Source organism: Muntiacus reevesi, chromosome 6 (assembly GCF_963930625.1).
Source record: "Muntiacus reevesi chromosome 6, mMunRee1.1, whole genome shotgun sequence".
Classification (NCBI taxonomy): domain Eukaryota; kingdom Metazoa; phylum Chordata; class Mammalia; order Artiodactyla; family Cervidae; genus Muntiacus; species Muntiacus reevesi.
This window is the reverse complement of record NC_089254.1, coordinates 14,467,086-14,487,031: the sequence shown is the minus strand read 5'-3', so window position 1 is coordinate 14,487,031 and position 19,946 is coordinate 14,467,086. Positions and strand designations below refer to the sequence as shown.

Here is a 19,946-nt window from a genome sequence, read left to right as displayed (position 1 = left end):
ATGTTCCTTGAATAATAAGTTTTAGATTAAAGTTAACATTAAATTGTCCAAAGAATTCTGGGTCAAGATGGCTGAAGAAGCACATGCCTAGGAAGAAAAATATATTAAAAAATGAAAACAAAAATAGCACAATGAAAGAAATGGGCTGGAGGGAGTTGTTGGTAGACAAGAGATTTCAAGAAATTTCTGAAAAATGTAAAATGGTTTAATGAGTGTTGATTGATGAGGATGAGTAGAGGAGGCCAAAGCCTAGAACACATTAGGGTGCTGACCATCTGGAAGAAGCCCAGACAGGCTCAGACTTTGACATAGCAGATACAATAGGGGATAGGACTGAGAAATTGGAATGAAAGGGTCTGTAGACAGCCATTAACCCCAGGCCCAAAATTGGAGGGTTCAAATAATCTTAATAAACTGCCTAGGAAAAACTAGGGCAGATGACTAGAAAATATTCCCAGGGTAAATGCCTCCTTATTCTGGCATTTAAATGTTCCTAGAGTTACAGGACTGAGCAGGTAAAGAATATGCCTGCAGTGCAGGAGACGTGGGTTCTATCCCTCGGTTGGGAAGATCTTCTGAAGGAGGGTATAGCAACCCACTCCAGGATTCTTGCATGGAGAATTCCATGGACAGAGAAGCCTGGCAGGCTACAGTTCACAGGGTCGCAAAGAGTCGAACAGACTGAAGTGAATCAGCACGGACACAGTTACAGCTGGCTTCCTGCCTACACAAACTTTACCTCATGTTAACTAGCCCATCTATAGCTCCTAGAGTCTTTCTAGTGTAATTTTTTAGAAGTTTTTATTTTGGCATAATTTTAGATTTACATAAAAGTTAGAGGAAAGAATTCTCATATACATTATACCCAGGTTCCTGTGGTATTAATATATTAATATATTCACTTTTTACTTTCTCTTTTCTTGATAAATAGGTAGATAGACATAAAAACATTTTGTTTTTTCCCTGAACTGTTCAATTAGTCAGACATGATGCCTCATTTTTAAAAATTAGGCATCATTTTTAAGGTGTATTTCCATTAATGTATATTTCCTTAAAATATTAAATACTCTAATGTGTATTTCCTTAAAATATTCTTACTCAAGTACAGGAAATTGATTAAAAATCAGAAAGTTAACACTGACATAATACTATTATTTAGTTGTTGATCTTATTCAGATTTTCCAATTAAAAAAATGTCCCTGTTAGCAATAGAAATTTCCATTACATTGCATTCAGTTGCCGTGTCTCTTTTTATCTTTTTCAGGGATGACCAACTTCATAGCCTTTGTGTTTCATGGTATTGACATTTAAGGTGACTCTTCAGTTATTTTGTAAAATGTCACTCAGTTCTGGTTTGTCTAATGTTTCCTTATGATTAAATTCCAGCTCTATACTACTGGCAGCAAATCACAGAAGGAAGAGACTTTTCTCAGTGCATCTTATCAAGAGGCATCTGTTGTTAGTTTGTCCCATTATTGCCTAAATCTTAATGTGAACAGCAACCAAGGATCAATAGATATCAGATGAAGGTCTCTAACATGAAAAGAAAAACCCAAGATACACTAACATGAAGAAGAAAAAAAAAATCAGGGAACAGAGGTACACTTTAGAATAGGAGAGATTTTCCAGTTGGTAGCTTCTGAGATGTCAAAAACAAAAGGTAAAATATAAAAGATAAATATAAAAGGTATAAAAGGTAAAAGGTATAAGAGGTAAAATATAAAAGACCTAGCAGATCAGTGCTGGGATCATGTATTAGAGTCAGATTTGCTGTGTCATACAGTAGAAAATCACTTAAAAAATCAGAGTTTGACAACATAGAAGTTTCTCACTCGTATAAAGGAAGTAGATAGCTCTGAGATGGTTGGTGACTTCAGTGGATCACCAGGAATGTTAGCGTGTTACTTTCCTGTTCTACCATCTAGTAGATGCTCTCTGTTCTCAAGGCCACCTCACAGTCCAAGATGCTGCTGGATCTTTAGCCATTATGTCTGAATCAAGGTCAAACAAGAACCGATTTTTTTTTTTTTTTTAAGGAGTGGGAGTTGTTAGAGTGTCAGCTATCTTTAAGTAGCTTTCCCATATTTTTGCTTACACCTCTTTTGCCAAACCTACCTGCAAGGAAAGCTAAGAAAGGTAGTCCTTTATTCTGGGCAGCAATGTGATCACATAATAATTACGATACTCCTACTAAGGAAGAGGATATTGGTATTGACTTAGGCAGCTAGCAGATTCTGGCACCTAGTTTAATAGGCAGCATAATTTCCACAGCAGAAAGGAGATGCAAATCATTAAGTATCTATTACGTACCTGTTCTATGCGTGCTCAGTCATGTCAGACTCTTTGTGACCCCATGGACTGTAGCCCACCAAGCTCCTTTATCCATGGGGTTATCCAGGCAAGAATATTGGAATGGGTTGCCATTTCTGTCTCTACTAGCACATACCTAACAGAATATGTTTTTGTACACGTAGTCATAACAGTTTGAAATTTCAGAAATCTAGTAACTAAAAAAAGAACAGTGTAATTCCAAGCAAAACAAAACATGTTTAACAATACATAAAACATGTTTAACCTTGTTTACAAAATTAGAGGATGACAAAAAAATTTTTTTCAGAATCAGCTTGGAAAAATTAAGATATTGAAAATATCTTATGTCGGTGAAGGTTTTGAACAAGAGTTTTCTCTTCAACTATTGGCATAAGTATAAATAAAGTCAGCCTTTTGGAAGGAAAATTTGGCAGCACTTACCAAAATATGAATGTATCGGTTTTCTGTTGCTGCTATAACAAATTACCATAAACTTTAGAGACTTTATACACATTTAAAGCACACACAGATTTATTACTTTAAACTCTATAGGTCATAGTTTAGTATGGCTCTCACTGGATTAAAATCAAGGTGTCCTCTGGTCTGTGTCTCTTTCTAGAGGCTTTAAGGGAGAATCTGTTTCCTGTTTATCTCCACTGCTGGCACATTCCTTGCAGATATGTCTGAGGGCTTCATTTTCTTGCTGACTGTCAGCTCAGGGCAGATCCAGAGTCCACTTGTGGTCTTTGGCTCAGGGTCTTCATCCTCTGTCCTCAAACCAGCTGTGATGGCTCAAGTCCCTCTCACACTTCGTATCTCTTCCTTCTTCTATCCCAGCTCTGACCCAGTCAGGAAAGTCTCTTTACTTTTAAGGACACATGTAATTAAATTGGGCCGAGCCAGATAATCCAGGATAATCTCCCCATCCCTAGGTAGATAACCTTAATCATGTCTGCCAAATCCCTTTTGCTATGTAAAAGAATGAATTCTCAGATTCTAGGATTAGAACATGGACATCTTTGGGAGGGGGTGGGAAGCATTACTCTGTCAACCTCCATAAAGTATACACTGTGTTGTACCTAGAAATTACACAGAGAACTGCAACAGACACCTTAAAACCTGAGGTGAGGTGGGTGGGAAGACAGAGAAAATGTAAAACTTACAAAGGATAATTATCATTAACTCCTTCAAACTTATCAGCAGCATGAGATGCTAAGGAAATTATGGAGAAAGACTTTCAAAGTTGTCTGGGGAAATTTTAAAATCCAGATTATTGCTATGCTTAACCAAACTATCGATTCAATTTGGGGGGAAGGGGGAAGGGCATTTTCAAATACTGAAGAATTATAATTTTTCCTCTAACACACCTTTCCTTAAAATGTTACTTGAGGTGGATTTCAGCAATAAGAGAGAGTAATCTAAGGAAAAGGAAGATGCGGGACACAGGAAGCAGAGAAATAAAGTCCCAGGATGGTTGCTGGGCAGCAGCCCACAGAGAACCCAGCCCACGCTGGAGCAGGAAGATTGAGGACTCCAGATAGAAATGGTTTCGAAAGACTTCAGGGTGGATAGGACTAGCTCACAGAGGGCTTGAAAATACTGAGGGTATAATAAAGGTACAGAGTGCATGCGTGCTTTAGTCGCTCAGTCAGGTCTGACTCTTTTTGTGACCCCATGGACTGTAGCCTGCCAGGCCAGGCTCCTCTGTCCATGGGATTTCCCTGGCAAGAATACTGAAGTGGGTTACCATTTCCTTCCCCAGGGGATCTTCCTGACCCGGGAATTGAACCCGTGTCTCCTTCATTGGCAGGTGGATTCTTTACCACCGAGCCACCGGGGAAGCCTGAGGTATAGAACACATGGTCCAAAATGAAAGTCACATGTTCTGATTTAAGTAACTGATGAAGTGTAAAAAACCTCAACTGTGTTTAAACCACAGTTTTTTACCAACTGTGTTTTAAACCACTCTTAAGCAGCAAATAAGTAGTCCCTTTTGTGTAAAATACTGTAGTCAGTGCAGTGGAACTGTACAGCAGAGTACAATGCCTGTGTACACATCACACCTGGACTATGTATGTGATGACTGTGAGAACATGTCTGAAAGGATGCCTGCTATGATGTTAATAACGATTGTAGTTCAAGATGGGATTTGAGTGATTTCTTTTTGTTTATCTGTGTTTTTCAAAGTTTTCTAACATGATCCTCTGTCAGCTGTTTGATTTACATGGTATCAATGATTTAAAAAACAATGTAGAGAATATTATGCCGTTATTATGTGGAAAAAAACATAATGGAGATAGAAAACATACTCCATCTTCTGGCTTCAATGCTAATAAGCAAACTGGGACAACTGGTCACCCTCTATCCCATTGAGACCTAGCAGGACCAGCAAAGAGGACAAAAGCATACAAAGGGCATTACATGCGTACATTCAAATTGACTGTGTCTTAAATTGCCAAGCACTGTGCCAGGCATAGCAAACATGAATGAGATATAGTCTCTGTCCTAAAAATACTCCAAGTCAGAGAAGTAGCAGACCAGGAAAACTTCAGTCATGTCACAGAGTGGATAGTGCTGTGCTTCACGTAAACATGGAGTGCCCTGGAACCCCAGAAGGATGGAAGCCCCCCTCAAACCAGGGAGGGTCCTGTGAGGCTTCTTATAGGAGATGACCTAAGACATGTTCTCAAAAGCAAATAGGAACAAGCCAGATGGAAAGGGCATTCTTGGCAGCGCAGTGGTGTACACGGTGGGTTGGAAAGACCATGGTGGGCTTCCCTGGTGGTTCAATGGTAAAGAATCCGCCTGCCAATGCAGGAGACACAGGTTCGATTCCCTGACCCAGGAAGATCCCACATGCCGCGGAGCAACTCAGCCCGTGTGCCACAACTATTGAGCTTGTAGTCTAGAGCCTGGGAGCTGCAGCTATTGAGCCCACGTGCCCTGGGGCCTGTGCTGCACAGCAAGAGAAACCACCATGGTGGGAAGCCCATACACTGCAACTAGAGAAAAGCCTGAGCGTCAGTGAGGACTCAGCACAGTCAAAAGTAAAGAAATAAAATTATTGCTTAAAAAAGGAAAGACCATGGTGATCCTGTGGCTGCTAGTGGGGTTGAGGGGGTTAGAGCCTCAGGGGCATGTGACCCTGGCACGGTTGGTAGGAGATGGGTTGTGAAGAGGCTACAAAACCTCCTAAAGTGTCTGGGCTCTCACAGCGTTTGCTCTGGTGGTTGCCCAGGAGATGGAGTGAAAGGGAGCGGGGTCAAGGTTATTTATGATGTGAGGGTTTAGAAAGAATATATGTGACCCTCGTGGAAGTCCCTCCCAACCCAACCTGTCTAGTCAGATTCCTCTACCTCCTCTACCCTGTCATTGCACCCTGCCTGTTTCCTTCTCAATTCTTAGATTTCTCTTCTTAAACTATTTTGATCACTTACCTGGTTATAGTCTTTCTCCCCCGTTAGGCTGTAAGCCCCACAGGGCAAAGACTGTGTCTGTTTTATCCACCAATACAGTGCATATAACTTGCCCCTAAAGAGTTGTGGGCACTCAACAATTGCCCAGAAAAAGGCAGCAGCGATGAAGATGGAAAGGAGAAGGCGTATTTGAGAGTTAAGATACAGACTAGAGAGAACCTGGTGATTGATTGATTTAGAGAGTTGTGCCAGGGTGAGGGTTGGGGTTGGAGAGCATAAAGATGAGTCTTCCAGGGGCCTGACTCAGGTGACATGAAACTCAGCTGGTGGTGATTGGGTGAGTGTGGGTGGGGTGGAAAGGTGTGGGTTGGGGTGAGAATGTGTTCTCACTCGAGAGCACTTGCAACCCTGAACTCACCCCACAGGTTTAACTCCCCTGCCTTCCTGCTCTTTGAGTGATTCTTAACCTTTGCTGCAGCTTAGAATGTAAAAACCTGACATGGGGGACTTTCCTTAGATCAGTGAAATCTATCTACCAGTGAAGATAGGGCTAGAGCCTCTGTATTTTTAAACTTTTAAAATACCGATATTCCAGTGAGCACTCATTGCTCATGAGTTTCCAGATGAACAGTCCCCTTCCTGCCCTTTCTCTGGAAACCCCAGGCTTATCAGTCATCTCACTCTGCTGGCTCATGGCTGATCCATCAGCTGGCTTCCATTCCTCTTCACCAGGGTTGGGTCCTGGCACTGAAACCCTTCTACAAATATTTGTGTTTTTTATTTGCCACTGCCTGGCATATATGTCACCTAGGCCAATATTTACACTTGTAGATGACTACACTTAATACTTAATGGTGTGTTTGGCTTAAAAGGTATAAAGGATGTGAATTACTTGAGTTTTCCTGTTTCCTTTTGAACCTTGGAAAACATCCAGATGGTTCTCTTTAGCCCTTATTCATTTTCTTCAAACATTTCAAAACTGGGGCCAGTAAAAGTAGACCCAATGATGCAATACCCAATTTCTAATTTCTTGCCAATAACCAGGAAGCATCTTGTGGGTTGGTGGTGTGGCGAGGAAGAGGGACAGCATGTTGTGTAACATTGTGTACCAACGCAAAATTGAGCTGTGGTTATCTTCTGGGGTAACCTCTGGTGGTTTTTCATTATGGACATGACTACAAGTGTCTGTGGTTTTTCAGGACCCCAGATGAACTACTGAAAGTGATGAGGTCCAGGAATGAAACTTCATTGTTTGAAAATTAATTTTAAAAATTAATAGGGTTTTTTTTCCCTTCAGAATCTGTACATGATCTGACAGTTGAAAGTGTTTGCATTTTATTTTCCGTATTTGGTTTCTACACACATTCTTTGATCCTGAAGACAAATTTTGTATTTGCAGACTTTGACTTGTTCTATGGCAAAGCTTCTGGAGGATCTTTCCTAGTGGCTCAGATATAAAAGAATCTGCCTGCAATGCAGGAGACCTGGGTTCGATTCCTGGGTCAGGAAGATCCTCTGGAGAAGGGTATGGCAACCTACTCCAGTATTCTTGCCTGGAAAATTCCGTGGACAGAGGAACCTGGTGGGCTACAGTCCATGCAATCACAAAGAGTCAGACACGACTGAGCAGTCTCTCCCCAGTGCTTGGCTTGGCAGTGCCTGGTCAGAAATGATTTTTGGGTTTCCCTGGTGGCTCAGACGGTAAAGAATCTGCCTGCAGTGCAGGAAACCTGGGTTAGATCACTGGGTTGGGAAGATCCCCTGGAGAAAGGAACAGCTCCCCACTCCAGTATTCTGGCCTGGAGAATTTCATGGACAGAGGAACCTGGCAGGCTACAGTCCACGGGATCACAGAGTCACACACTACTGAGCAACTTTCATGCACAAAGCTTCTGGAAGTGCTGCTGGGAGGAGAGATGGCTCATTTTCCGGGTGAGCCTAGTCAGGGCAGAGGAAGGCTCTAGCATGGGGCTGGAGCCCCAGGTGCAAAGCCGGGAGGCTGGATTTGGTTGGAGGAGCTGCCAAGTGATGGGATGACTGACTTATAACAGGTTAAGGTTAGGTGAAAGGCTAGAATGAAGAGGTGGGTGGGCACAGGGATCTCATGCACTCAAGTGACATCCCTACAGCCTGAAATTACGCCTTCCCCTTCTGCATCCTGCACATCCGGCTTCCCAAAGAGTGAAGTGTTAGTCACTCAGCCCTGTCCAAGTCTTTTCAACGCCATGGGCTATAGCCCACCAGGCTCCTCTGTTCGTGGGGTTTTCCAGGCAAGAATACTGGAGTGGGTAGCCATTCCATTCTCCAGGGGATCTTCCCAACGCAGGGATTGAACCTGGGTTTCCTGCATTGCAGGCAGATTCTTTACCATCTGAGTCATTAGGGAAACTGATAAGTATAGATCTGTTTTCCCTTAAAAAACAAAAGTAAAACAAAAGCTTCACTATGTTTTCCAATAAGACCAAATTCTTTAGACTCCCTCAGTCTAGTTGCGAGTTCCTGCTTCTTTATTTAAAGGCAAAGTATAGAATACAGAAAACAAAAACAAACAAAAAAAATCAAGGACAATGCAGGAAGGCACTGGAGTTCCAGGAGACATTCCACAGGGTGACCTAACCAAGGCCATTTATTTTGCACACACAGGATTGCATGGCCTCTTTGACTTGAACATGTCAAATTCCCTGCAAAGAATTTTGCCTTTGGGAGAATCCCTGAAAAATCCTTCAGTGTTTAAGTCCCTTAAAGAGTCAAGTAATGTTTGCACTTGAGAACATGTGGGTTACCTTCAAATATCTTCTGATATTGACTTCTAATGTAATTCCACAGTGGTAAAAGAACAGAATCTATATTTCAGTATCTTTAGACCATGAAATTTTTGCACCTTGTTTTATATCCCTGGATATGTTCCAGCATCTCCTAGTTTATAGTCTATGGGAATTTGAATAGAATTTGTATCCTACTGTTGTGTGAAAATTGTATAACTCTTAATCATGTTGAATTGGTTCATAGTGCTTTTCAGATCTACTATATCCTTCTATTTCTCTGTGTATTCATTCTAATAACTTTTGAGAGTTTGATATTGAAACTCCAACTAAAAATCTTAATTTATCTACTTAAAAAATAATTGTAATATATAGTCAAACTATATGTAATCTTGTTCTGTATTTTTCAAGTCTCCTGTAAATGTATTACCATAGTTTTATAATTTAAAAACTAAGAAAGAGGAAAAAAAAAAGGAGAAGAAATGCTGATCCAGCAGGTTATTACAAGAAAGAAGCAAATCTGCTTCTTTCTTGTACCAACCTTATTCTTTGGCCTATTTTGTCATTTTGCAAATATTCCTTACTCTTTTAAACCTCCATGTTTTTGATTAAAGGATTCCTTTTTTTGCCCCCTAGAATGCCTGTTCTCCATCTCTACCTTGGAAAGCTTATCATGTTTGAGGACCTAACTGAAATGTGATTCCCTTCATCCAGTTGCATTGTCATTCCAGGTGGAAGTGCCTTTTATTTGTACTTGATTAGAGTTTAATATTTTAAAACTTTAATTAGAGTATAATTTACATGTGTTGGCCAAAAAGTTTGTTTGAATTTTCAGTAAGATGGTACAAAAAACCTGAACGAAATTTTTAGTCAACCCAATATTTCCTAAAAGTAAGTGTACAGGTTGATGAAGTTTCATAAACTGAACACACTTGTGACGCCAAGAACCAGAATGTCACCAGCACCTAGGAAACTCTTTCTCCTATCCCCACTCCCATCCAAGCGTAACAACAGTCGACAAGTCAGGGCACAGATTGATTTTAAACTTCATAAAAGCAGAATCACAACTGCTTTTTAAGAGTATATACTCTTTCATATCCATATCTTTCCCCTAATATTATGTTTGAGATTCATTCATGTTGTTATAGTATTTGTGGATGATTCATTCTTATGGCTGTATAGTATTTCATTGTAAGAATATATAACAAGTGAGTCATGCATTCTACTGTTGATAGCCTATTTGCTACTTTGAACATTCTAGTATACACCTTTTGGTACAAGTATGTGTGCGTGTTTGTTGCCTGTGAACATAGGAGTAGAGTTGTGGGGTCATAGGTGCACATATGTAGATACTGCCAGACAGATCTCCCAAGTGACTGCCTCAGTGTACACACACACCACTGATGCATGAGAGTTCTAGTTGCTCCACATCCTCACTGTGACTTGGTATCTTCCATCCTATCCATGCACTGAATACACCTTCCAAAGAGCATCTACTACAGAGTTTCTATTCAAGGCTACAAAGAGACCCAGATCAATGTATAAAGTAGAACAATCCCTCCCTCCCTTCAACTCTTCTGCCTTGTGAGGTGTTGTTTTTGTGTGTGTGTGTGTGTTTGTTTTGTTTCAAGTATTTGAGAAATAAAATTTCTTCCTTATTTTAAAAACTAAGAGAGCAGAGGAAACCTTCTGATGTGCTAGAAATGTTCTATATCTTACACAGTATGATGGTTACATAAGCTCATAAATATGAATGAATTAAAAAATTAATAGAGCATCAACAAATTCATTTACCTGTCTCCAGGCCCATCCCAACAATCAGTGTAAGAAGAGACTTCTGTAAATACATATTTAGAGTAGGTTCTTGCCAGGCTGGGGAGTAGATTAGTGATTTGAATGTAACCCAGTCTGGAGGTTCTCAGAGAAGCAAATTGACCACTTGCAACATGGTGCCTATTTTTCTGCCTCAATTGTCACTCTAAGTTTACTTGATGGAAAAGGGGAGAGGAATCTGTGCATTTCTTCCAAAGACAAGTTGGTTCTAAATGAGGGGATGATACTGGTGAACTTCAGTTTCCTTCAAATGTCATGTTTGTGCCTTGTTTACTCCACTGCTATTTGTATTGGGTACCCCGAAGCCTAGAGTTCTGGAGTAAGATAAAGATCAAGCATAGATCTAGAAATCTTTAAAAAAACAAAAAACTGTAAGGTGTGTTTTTTATTTTATTTTTTTTGTCCCAAAACAATATTGCCATCTATTGGTAGAAAAGGAGAACTTTATCTCAGTGTTTTAACTGCAAGCAGTAATGATATAACCATGGATGAAAATAAGCTGTATTAATTCAACATTTTCACCCTGACCTGCTCCCACCAGCTTTCACAAGAGATATAGCTCATAGGATTCTTAAATGTCACAAAATCAAATACTTGGTAGGGCATTACGAATCCCTCCAAAAAGCTGGCATCATTGCCTTCTATATTTGCTTGAGAGAAATTTTTGTTGTTCTCTTGTTAGCTATCATTCCCTATAACAATATTTTAAGATCAAGAAACTACTTTTTCTGTCATGTGTGTTAGTAAATTTTCCCAGTAAATCTCACACTTATTAGCAGAGATGTGTCCTTACACTGTTTTGTTTACAATATGGTTTTGTTGAAAGTTTTCACTTTTGTCTCAGATTCAAAGGATTTATTAACAAAATGATCCACTTGTTATATACAAATAAATAATACCAGTATTTATTAGAAGATTCTCTGGCTTACTTTCAGTATACTAATACTACAAGAAAAAAGAAATAGAAACAGCAGAGGATACATCACCAAATTGAGTTTTGACCAACATCCAGACTCAAACAGCGCTGGGAAGTCTGTGACGCAGCACATCTGGAGTCCTAACTGGGAAAAGGTTCCAGGTAGTACATCAGCTCTGTGGCTGGGACTTCAGAGACTGAGTTCCTGCTTATAACCCTAGAATGTAAACTGATATCGTTATCAATCTGTGAGCAAATTGCAGCTCTGGTTTAATGTTCAGTTCACTTCAGTTGCTCCATCGTGTCCAACTCTTTGCAACCCCATGAACTGCAGCACGCCCGGCTTCTCTGTCTATCACCAACTCCCGGAGCCTACTCAGACTCATGTCTATCGCGACGGTGATGCCATTCAACCATCTCATTCTCTGTCGTCCCCGTCTCCTCCTGCCGTCAATCTTTCCCAGCATCAGGATCTTTTCAAATGAGTCAGTGCTTCACATCAGGTGGCCAAAGTATTGGAGTTTCAGTTTCAACATCAGTACCTCTAATGAACACCCAGGGCTGATCTCCTTTAGGATGGACTGGTTGGATCTCCTTGCAGTCCAAGGGACTCTCAAGAGTCTTCTCCAACATCACAGTTCTAAAGCATCAATTCTTTGGCTCTCAGCTTTCTTTATAGTCTAATTCTCACATCCATACATGACTACTGGAAAAACCATAGCTTTGACTAGACGCACCTTTGTTGGCAAAGTAATGTCTCTGCTTTTTAATATGTTGTCTAGGTTGGTCATAACTTTCCTTGCAAGGAGCAAGCATCTTTTAATGTTATGGCTGCAGTCACCATCTGCAGTGATTTTGGAGCCGCAAAAAGTAGTCTGTCACTGTTTCCATTGTTTCTCCATCTATTTGCCACGAAGTGATGGGAACAGATGCCATGGTCTTAGTTTTCTGAATGTTGAGCTTTAAGCCACCTTTTTCTACTCTCCTCTTTCACTTTCATCAAGAGGCTCTTTAGTTCTTCTTTGCCTTCTGCCATAAGGATGGTGTCATTTGCATATCTGAGGTTATTGATATTTCTCCCGGCAATATTGATTCCAGCTTGTGCTTCTTCCAGCTCAGCGTTTCTCACGATGTACTCTGCATATAAGTTAAATAAGCAGGGTGACAATATACAGCCTTGACATACTCCTTTTCCTATTTGGAACCAGTCTGTTGTTCCATGTCCAGTTCTCATGTTGCTTCCTGACCTGCATACAGATTTCTCAGGAGGCAGGCCAGGTGGTCTGGTATTCCCATCTCTTTCAGAATTTTCCATAGTTTGTTGTGATGGTTTCATGTTAATGCTGTTTATTTTGTCTTAAAACTTGAAGTGTTGTTAAGCCTGGGGCTTGGTTGGCCAGCTCCCCTCCAGGGGCTCAACAATTTCAAGAATGTTCCACCATCTTATCTATGGCTCTGTAAGGCTATAGTCAGGGCAGTGTCCAGGCAGGTTAGAAGCAAGGTCAGAGGCCTGTTCTGCTTTGTCTCTGAAGCCTAAACAAGACTGTTTATTTAATCTCCCTAACAGACATTTGGCAAAGTCTACTTTATTAACTTCAATTTATTATATTTTACTATTTTTTTAAATTGCTGGATATAACAAAGTTTTCCCTTAACATGAAAACAAATGCTTTTAAAAATCATAATTAGGGGAAAATTACATTCTTCTCTGATAAAATACTAACATGTCAACATTAATACTAGTTGCATATCAAAGACACGTAAAAGAAAAATTGCACTAGTAAAAATGTTCTGAAGAGAGAGAAAACTTGGCAATTTAAATTTTTAGTGCATCTTTTTCTCGTGTTTTGTTTGTTTGTGTATTAATTTGCCAAACATTTATTGTTGTTGTTGTTCAGTCACTAAATTGTGTCAGACTCTCTGTGACCTCATGGACTGAGCATGCCAGGCTTCCCTGTCCTTCACTGTGTCCCAGAGTTTTCTCAGATTCATGTCCATTGAGTCGGTGATGCTATCTGACCATCTCATCCTCTGTTGCTCCCTTCTCCTTTTGCCTTCAGTCCCTCCCTGCATCAGGGTCTTTTCCAGGGAGTCGACTCTTCACATCGGATGGCCAAAGTATTGGAGCTTCAGCATCAGTCCTTTCAATGAATATTCAGGGTTGATTTCCTTTAGGATTGGCTGGTTTGACCTCCTGGCAGTCCAAGGGACTCTCAAGAGTCTTCTCCAGCACCACAGTTCAAAAGCATCAATTCTTTGGGGTTCAGCCTTCTTTATGGTGCAACTGTCATATCTGTACAAGATTACTGGAAAAAACATACCTTTGACTAGATGGACCTTTGTTGGTAAAGTGATGTCTTTGCTTTTTAATACACTGTCTGGGTTTGTCATAGCTTTTTTCCCAGGGAGCAAGAATCTTAATTTTGTGGCTACAGCCATCATCTGAAGTGATTCTGGAGCCCAAGATAATAAAATCTGCCAGTGTTTCCACTTTTTCTCCATCTGTTTGGCATAAAGTGATGGGACAGGATGCCATGATCTTAGTTTTTTGAATGTTGAGTTTTAAGCCAGCTTTTTCACTGTTCTCTATCTTTTTTTTTTTTTTTTTCATTTATTTTTATTAGTTGGAGGTTAATTACTTTACAATATTGTAGTGGGTTTTGTCATACATTGACATGAATCAGCCATGGATTTACATGTATTCCCCATCCCGATCCCCCCTCCCACCTTCCTCTCCACCCGATCCCTCTGGGTCTTCCCAGTGCACCAGCCCCGAGCACTTGTCTCATGTATCCAACCTGGGCTGGTGATCTGTTTCACCCTAGATAATATACATGTTTCGATGCTGTTCTCTCGAAACATCCCACCCTTGCCTTCTTCCACAGAGTCCAAAAGTCTGTTCTGTACATCTGTGTTTCTTTTTCTGTTTTGCATATAGGGTTATCATTACCATCTTTCTAAGTTCCATATATATGTGTTAGTATGCTGTAATGGTCTTTATCTTTCTGGCTTACTTCACTCTGTATAATAGGCTCCAGTTTCATCCATCTCATTAGAGCTGCTTCAAATGAATTCTTTTTAATGGCTGAGTAATATTCCATGGTGTATATGTATCACAGCTTCCTTATCCATTCGTCTGCTGATGGGCATCTAGGTTGCTTCCATGTCCTGGCTATTATAAATAGTGCTGCGATGAACATTGGGGTGCACGTGTCTCTTTCAGATCTGGTTTCCTCGGTGTGTATGCCCAGAAGTGGTATTGCTGGGTCCTATGGCAAATTGAAAGATAAAAACCATATGATTATCTCAATAGATGCAGAGAAAGCCTTTGGCAAAATTCAAAAACACACATTTATGATTAAAACTCTCAAGAAAGCAGGAATAGAAGGAACATACCTCAACATAATAAAAGCTATATATGACAAACCCACAGCAAGCATTACCCTCAACGGTGAAAAATAGAAAGCATTTCCCCTGAAATCAGGAACAAGACCAGGGTGCCCACTCTCACCACTACTATTCAACATAGTGTTGGAAGTTTTGGCCACAGCAATCAGAGCAGAAAAAAAAGTAAAAGGAATCCAGATAGGAAAAGAAGAAGTGAAACTCTCGCTGTTTGCAGATGACATGATCCTCTACATAGAAAACCCTAAAGACTCTACCAGAAAATTACTAGAGCTAATCAATGAATATAGTAAATTTGCAGGATATAAAATTAACACACAGAAATCCCTTGCATTCCTATACACTAACAATGAGAAAACAGAAAGAGAAATTAAGGAAGCAATACCATTCACCATTGCAACAAAAAGAATAAAATACTTAGGAGTATATCTACCTAAAGAAACAAAAGACCTATACATAGAAAACTATAAAACATTGATGAAAGAAATCAAAGAGGACACAAACAGATGGAGAAACATACAGTGTTCATGGATTGGAAGAATCAATATTGTCAAAATGGCTATACTACCCAAAGCAATCTATAGATTCAATGCAATCCCTATCAAGCTACCAACGGTATTTTTCACAGAACTAGAACAAATAATTTCACAATTTGTATGGAAATACAAAAAACCTCGAATAGCCAAAGTAATCTTGAGAAAGAAGAATGGAACTGGAGGAATCAACCTGCCTGACTTCAGACTTTACTCTTCTCTTTCAACTTCATCAAGAGACTCTTTAGTTCCTCTTTGCTTTCTGCCATTAGAGTGGTATCATCTGCATACCACTTGTTGATATTTCTCCCAGCAATCTTGATTCCAGCTTGTGAGTCATCCAACCTGGCATTTTGCATGATGTACTCTGCATATACTGGAGGAGGGCATGGCAACCCACGCCAGTATTCTTGTCTGGAGAATGACGTGGACAGAGGAGCCTGGCAGGCTACAGTCCATGGGGTTGCAAAGAGTTGGACACTACTAAAGTGACTGAGCATGCACACACTCTGCATATAAGTTAAATAAACAGGGTGACAATATACAGCCTTGTTGGACTCCTTTCCCAATTTGGAACCAGTCAGTTGTTCCATGTAAGGTTCTAACTATTGCTTTTTGATCTGCATACAGGTTTCTCAGGGGACAGGTAAGGTGGTTTGGTATTCTGATCTCTTTAAGAATGTTCCAAAGTTTGTTGTGATTCACACAATTAAAGGCCTTCATGTAGTCAGGGAAGCAGAAGTAGATGTTTTTCTGGAATTCCCTTGCCTTCACTGTGATCTGACAAATGTTGGCAATTTGATGTCTGTTTCCTCTGCCTTTTCTAAATCCCACTTGTACGTTTGGAAGTTCTCAGGTCACGTACTATTGAAACCTAGCTTGAAGGATTTTTAACATAATCTTATAAACATTTATTAGGAAGTTACTATACGTTAGCACTTAGCTAGAAGTTGGGAATACAAAGATCAATGTGGCAGCCGGTGCCCACTGAGAGGCTGTACTGTAGGCAGGTAAGGCAGACACAGAGACAGTATTAATTGTAATACTTTTAATACTTTATAGAAAATATAGTTGCCAAAATATTCTGAAGACACAGTGAGAGGCACCTCAATCCTGATGGACAGATGGAGGGGAGGACAGCTTTGTTGGGTGAAACCTGAGTCCATTTCCAAATATGTGTTGGCTTGGCAGAGGGCAGGGGTTGAGGGTGGTTCAGGGCTAAAGTGGAGTTTGAAGTGTCTGTGGGATTTCCAGGTAGAGTGGTTCACTTCCCATTTGGAGATGGGAGTCAGAAGCAGGTGTGTAGGATAGAGAGTGAGAGATAGATTTGGAATTTCACCCGAGAAACTCTGTAGCAAGAAAAGATGCACGGCTGGGGATGAACATCTGAGAGGGCAGAGGCATGCTGGCTCTGAGAGGACCTCCAGAAGCAAAGAATCAAGATTCCCCAAGAGAACAAGAAAGTTCAGTTGTGGAACCAGGGGGACTCATCCACAGCCTTGAGGCCAAATTGACCAAAAGTTTCACTTTGTTTGGCTCCTCAGGGTTTGTAATATTTTTAAAATAGTTCGCAACTTGGGTTGAGTGATGCCTCATAAAATCTGCATTTTTAGCTGCCCATGAAGCACTGGAATATCTAGGCCATGTAGGGCCTAGATTCCTCACAGCTGCACAGCAGCAGCCCTTTTGCTGGGGCGACAGGCTCTCCAGGATCCCACAGGCTCATATCTTGAGGTGACCGTTTCGTTCATTGAGGACCTGCCTGCCTCCTCTGGGCATTTATATCTGGGATCTTTCCCTAGAATTTCAAGAACGGTGTGATCTCCAAATGTCCACTGCAGCAGAGGAATGACTAAGAAATGACAGACTCTCCCCTGCCTTTCAGTTAGTAGGTTGTGAGTCACCGCAGTGACCCGAGGAAGGGAAGATTAAGAAGATGAAGTAAACCACAGAAGCAGACGAAATTACCATGGATTGAGGAGTGGCCAGGAGGGAACATGGTGAGGATAGAGGGGCAAGGGATCTTTTCTTTAAAGGGCCACAGAGCAGATCTTTTAGCCTTTGCTGACCAGATGATCTCTGTCACAACTCTTCAACTACTCTGTTGTTCAGCACAAAAGCAGCTATAGATAATATATAAACAAATAAGCATGGCTATATTCCAGTCAGATTTTAGTCACAAAGACAGGCTTTCTGTGGCCCACAGCTTACCCAGATGGCATGGCTGAGAGGAAAGCCGATAGGCCTGTAGACAAGGGGAGGAGTTGGTAGAGAGGAGACGTCGAAGGTAAAGAAAACCAGGAGAATGACTGATGAAGCCCCTTCCAGAGGGAACAGGAGGGAGACAAGGGCAGGGCCCTCAGTGGGGGTGAGGGGCGGGTGAGGGGAGTGAGTTTGCAGTGTGTGAGTAAAAGGAAGTCGGATATTGATCCTGTTGCTGCTGGTGCCAGTTTTGTGGATAAAGCAGGAATGAAGCAATCAACTGAGAGTCATTGAGAAGATGGGATGAAGAAGCTGGTCAAAAACAACGGAAAGTTGACAAACCGTGCTGAGGGCTCAGCTGAGCTTGGAAGCCACAAATAAATGTGTTGTTGCATTGTTGCCATTCTGCATGGCGGCAGCAACTCCAGAGTTTAGAATCAGAGAATGTAGATGGTGAGTTTTGAGATCGTAATTCAGGACACATGGGTCTCCGTTGAGTAGTTGTAGATGAGGCCAAGAGGGTCCTGCAAGATGGGAAGGAGAGAAGAGGTCAAGGAATTAGAGGGGTTTTGTAAACAGGTCCAGAGGGTGTGAAGATTGTTGTTCAGCCAGTAAGTCGTGTCCGACTCTTTGTGACCCCATGGACTGTAGCATGCCAGGCTTCCCTGTCCTTCACTATCTCCTGGAGTTTCCTGAAATTCATGTCCATTGAGTCAATGATGCCATCCAATCATCTCAACCTCTGTCACCCACTTCTCCTGCCGTCAATCTTTCCCAGCATCAGGGTGTTTTCCAATGAGTCAGCTCTTCACATTAGTTGGCCAGAGTATCAGTGCTTAAGTTTTAGCATCAGTCCTTCCAATGAATATTCAGGAATGATTCCCTTTAGGATTGACTGGTTTGATCTCCTTGCTGTCCAAGGGACTTTCTTTTTTTTTTTCTTTTTTTTCAAGGGACTTTCAAGAGTCTTCTTCAATACCACAGTTTGAAAGCATCAATTCTTTACCACTCAGCCTTCTTTATGGTCCAACTCTCACATCCATAGATGACTACTGGAAAAAACTTAACTTTGACTAGACAGACCTTTGTCGGCAAAATGGTATCTCTGTTGTTTAACATGCTGTCTTAACTTTTCATAACTTTTTGGCGTAACTTTTCTTCCAAAAGAAAAGATAAGTGTAAAAATGGAGAGCAGAAAAGATATAGGAAGTGATTTGAGAACAAATGATTGGGGTTTAGAATTTCTATGTTGGGGCATTTCCAGGATATTAAGATCCAGGTCAGGCTCCTTTATTAGAGGACTGACATGCAAGGCAGCAAAGGACAGTCAGTATCGGGAAGTAAAGTTGCTGACTAGCTATCTTCACAGAGGCTGAAATCCCTTAGGATTTCTAGTGAAGGGGCTTTCACTCACTCAGTGATGGAGAGTGACCTGAGGCAGCAGATGGCAGCAATGAGGAGGAGTGGAGGATGTGTGTCTGTCTGGCATGGGCATTCACAAGAGGTGGGAGCAATAAACTCCTTCTAGGCTGGCAGGCACCTGTTTTAGCCCTGCAGAGTCAGCACTTTCCATTGCCTAGTTCCATTGCCAGTTTATCACTGTCTCTACAGACAGGCCGGTGGGGGCCTGTTCAAGATGTGGAGGAGGAGTGTGTTGCTCATGTGCTTACCCTCTCCTTACAAGTCCATACAAGTCCCACTGTGAGGTTTCTCTGAAACTTCTGTGATGTAGTCCTGTCAATAGAGAATATGTGGGACTTCCCTGGTGGTCCAGTGGTTAAGAATACACCTTGCAATGCAGGGGGCGTGAGTTTAATCCCTGGTTGGGGAACTAAGATCCCGCATTCCTCGGAGCAACTAAGCCTACCAGTCACAACTAAGAGAGTCAGTATGGCGGTAAGGAAAGATCCCAAGACCCAACCCAGCCAAATAAACAAGGAAATAAATATTTGTAAAAGTTAGAGAATATGTCGGCTTTCCCAGCCAGCCTGCTTCTTTTGGCCTGTCTCTAATTCTATTCAAGCTGCAGCTCCTCTTTCACCAACAGGTGGACAGGTGGTCAGAATATCTCTGCAAATGTTCCAGGGAGAGGAGCCAGGAGTCTTTTTAAATGACAGGCCCCCACCCCTACCCCCATAGGGGCTGAATGACTGGTGCTGTGGCAGAATCCATTTGGAATCACAGGTCAGGGAGGGTTCAAGTTGTGGACAGTTAGTGAGAACTCTTCTGCAAGTTCCACCCTGAGACAGGCCTCAGACCAGGACTCCCCAGGTGGAAGATTCTGAGGAGCCTCCGAAGAACTAGAATAATGGACTTAATGAAAGAAAACCATACACATGCAGCTTATTTAAACTGCACACAGTATAGTTTGTATCACATTGTTAACCTCTCTGTTTAATACCCACCCTTATCCCCTTTCCCCCCGTTTTCTCCCAGAAATTGAATTTTTGCTTTTGGCACCAAGTATGAGCTGGCTCTTCGAGTTTAGAGAAAGGGACAGATCACACAAGAATTACGTCAGAAGATGCCGGACCCAGGGCTGGGCCATGCCCTCATCTCTGGAGTCTTA

The 19,946-nt window shown here is 41.4% G+C and overlaps 1 protein-coding gene across 2 annotated transcripts in view; it reads left to right on the top strand.

Moving 5' to 3' along the window:
* ASNS (asparagine synthetase (glutamine-hydrolyzing)) overlaps window positions 1-19,946 on the top strand; it is a 142,571-nt gene that overhangs the window by 51,294 nt on the left and 71,331 nt on the right. Inside the window, exon 1 of one of the 2 annotated variants that reach the window (XM_065939303.1) lies at window positions 11,257-11,399. The exons of the other annotated variant lie outside the window; for it this stretch is intronic. The gene's annotated coding sequence lies outside the window, so the exon portion shown is untranslated. Of the gene's footprint in view, window positions 1-11,256; window positions 11,400-19,946 lie in introns of those variants that run through there. 2 annotated transcript variants of the gene reach the window in all.